This window comes from Trichechus manatus, unplaced genomic scaffold (genome assembly GCF_000243295.1).
Source record: "Trichechus manatus latirostris isolate Lorelei unplaced genomic scaffold, TriManLat1.0 scaffold00575, whole genome shotgun sequence".
Classification (NCBI taxonomy): Eukaryota; Metazoa; Chordata; class Mammalia; order Sirenia; family Trichechidae; genus Trichechus; species Trichechus manatus.
In genome coordinates this window covers 1-3,247 of record NW_004444511.1, presented here as the reverse complement: position 1 = coordinate 3,247, position 3,247 = coordinate 1, and positions in this window count along the sequence as shown.

The window sequence follows — 3,247 nt, the reverse complement described above, 5'->3', positions numbered from 1 at the left end:
AGTAGTTACAAGGGTTTTGGCTCTTGATAATGCATTGGCTATACATTATTGTTTTGTGTATTTCTTGTATATGTGCTCTATTTTACATAAAAGGGTTAAAAAGAGATATAAAGGAGGATATTGGTAACTTGAAGCAAAGACAAGAAGCCAATCCAAGCAGAAATAGTGGATTTTAATAATGGTCGGAATAGAGCACTAGGAGGCTAGAAATCCAAATTCAGGGTGCCGGCTCCAGGGGAAGCCTTTCTCTCTCTGTTGGTTCTGGGGGAAGGTTCTTATCATCAATCTTTCCCTGGACTAGGAGCTTCTCAGTGCAGGAACCCCTGGTCCAAAAGACTCACATTGCTTCTGGCACTTTTTGGTGGTCTGATGTCTCCCTGTCTCTCTGCTCACTTCTCTCATATCTCAGAAAAGATTGACTCAAGATACAACCTAATCTTATAGATTGAATCCTGCTTCATTACATTACTGTCTCTAATCCTGCATCAGTAACATCATAGAGGTAGGATTTACAACACATAGGAAAATCACATTAAATCACAAAATGGTGGACAAATCACACAATACTGGGAATCATAGCCTAGACAAGTTGACACAAATTTTGGGGGGACACAATTCAGTCCATAGCATCATCCTAACAGTTGTGTTTCTCTAGAACCACTCTCAATACCAAATGTCTTAGACTGGGTTCTCTAGAGACGCAAAACCAGTGAAGCATATTCACATAATATACAGACAGAGAGACTTATCTCAAGGAAATGGCTCACACAGTTGTAGAGGCTCTCAAATCTCAAGTCCATGGGTCAGGCGTCAGACTGGAGGCTTCTGCTGAATCACATAGCTTCAGGGGCCGACAAACTCAAGATAGGCAAGTCAAATAGCAGGCTGCTGGCTCATGGTTTGCAGAGGCTGAAAAATGCGAGTTTGGTGAATACAACAGCAGGCTGCTGGCTCAAGTCCCACGAACTGGAGGTCGGATGATAAGCTGGATGCAGGATCCAGAGTGAGCTTTGCCAGAACATCCATACATATTTGATGCAAGCCACATCCCCAAGGAAACTTCCCTTATAACTGATTGGTTGACCACTTCAGATCACATCATAGAGATGATTACATTATATCACAAAATGGAGGATAACTACATCATTACATGACTTCCAAATTACATCATTTCATAACTGCCAAACTACATCATTACATAATTTTCAAACCACTGAGAATCATGACCCAGCCAAGCTGACACACAACCTTAACCATCACAGCCTCCAAAATTAAGAACTGAAGCAGACCACAAATAAATAGAGATATAGATTTAAATAACACCATTAACAAACTCTAACAATTACATAGATGTTTCTACAACCAACAAGAAGAAAATGATACAAAATTTATTTTCAAGTACACATGGAACATTTACAAAAAATTAGCATTTATTAAGCTACAAAAGAAGTCTCAATAAATTCACATTAAACAGTATCTCATAGACTTTGTTCTTTGGCCATAAGACAATTTAATTCTAAATCAATTAAAATGATAAACGAATTAATCCATGTACCTGAAACATGCCAATAAATAACCATAGTGTTAAATATGGAAAACAACTGAATGAGAAACCATATATCAAAAGTAGTGCCTAGAAGGAAATGTCTACTTTTAAACAATTTACTAGGAAAAGAAATGAGCTAAGCATTTAAATAAAGAAGATGGAAATTGAGAAAACAGCACAAACAAAAGAAAAATATAAACAATAAAGATAAGGGAGGCGGGGCCAAGATGGTGGAGTAGTCAGACACTTCTGGTAGTCCCTCTTACAACAAAGACCTGAAAAAACAAGTGAATCGATTATATATGACAATCTAGGAGCCCTGAATATCAAAGGCAAAGTGGAGGAATCAGACTGAGTAGTAGGGGGAGGGAGAGACGGTTCGGAAGCAGCAAGGAGTTGCCAGACCTGACCTAACAAGAGCCTGAGCCCTTCAGACCTGATCAGCTCATAGCAAGCAGTGGCGCTTGGGAGGTGTTTTCCACATTGGGAGAGATCCAGCGGCAGAGAGTCTACTCGGCCATCCAGAACCAGTGAGAAGCAGCCCTCAGTCAGTGAAAGATAAGTACTTGAGTCTGGCCTACCATGTGGATCAAAAACACCCCTCTTTGGGAAAAACCTCTCTCCCATTTACCTCCCTGCTTCCTGCTCTGCACTGGGTCCAGGATGGCTTCAGCAAATGCCTAGTCCCCTGGGCTGGAAGTAGGACCTGTCACACACCCTGAGCCATTCTCCCAGCCTTGGAGAGGGAACAAATTAACAAACGGGAACATAGTATTTACAAGTTGTTCCATGACCTGCTTTTTTTAACTTCATGATGTGTCTTGACAGTCTTTTCATCTCACTCTCTATTTGTTATTGTTGTTAGCTGCTGTCAAGTTGTCTGTGACTCACAGCAGCCCCATGTACAACAGAATGAAACATTGCCCCATCCTGTGCCATTATTATTGGTATGCTCTAGTCTATTGTTGCCGCCACTGTGTGTTTTGAGTGCCTTCTAACCTAGGGGGCTCATCTTCAGCACTAGGTAGGACAAAGTTTGCATTGGATGATTTTCGGAAGTAGACTGCTGGGCCTTTCTTCCTCTTCTGGCCTTAGTTTGGAAGCTCTGCTGAAATCTGTCCACCATGGGCATTTGAAATACTGGTGGCCTAGGTTCCAGCCTCATAGCAATTCACATCCACCACAGTACAATAAACTGACAGATGGTGGTGGGTCACTATATATAGATCTTCATAATTCTAGTTAATAGGCTGCAAACTATTCCATTTGAGAAGGCCCTGAACAGTACAAAATGGATGCTGCCCACAAAGGACTCTGGGGAAGAACCAGAGTACCCGATGGAGCAGTGACCTGGGCCAGAAAAAAAACACACCTTGCTTCATGGTAAAGTCAGTTAAAACTCATTAACTAGTACAAAAACAACCTCATTGATCTCTGTTTAGACTCCTCTGTTATCCCTATATGTTAGCATTAGATGAAATGGTGTATAAGCATTCAATCCTTACTGCTGTGCACAGACCTTTAGCGGGGTGATGTTGGGCATTTTGATATCCAAAGCAAGAATCTTGGCACTGATCTCTGTATGTAAGTTCCCGAATAAAGCCTTGTCTGATCAAAAATTAAAAAATTTATATTAAAAAAATCGCTGTTTAGACTCCTCTGTTATCCCTATATGTTAGCATTAGATGAAATGGTGTATAA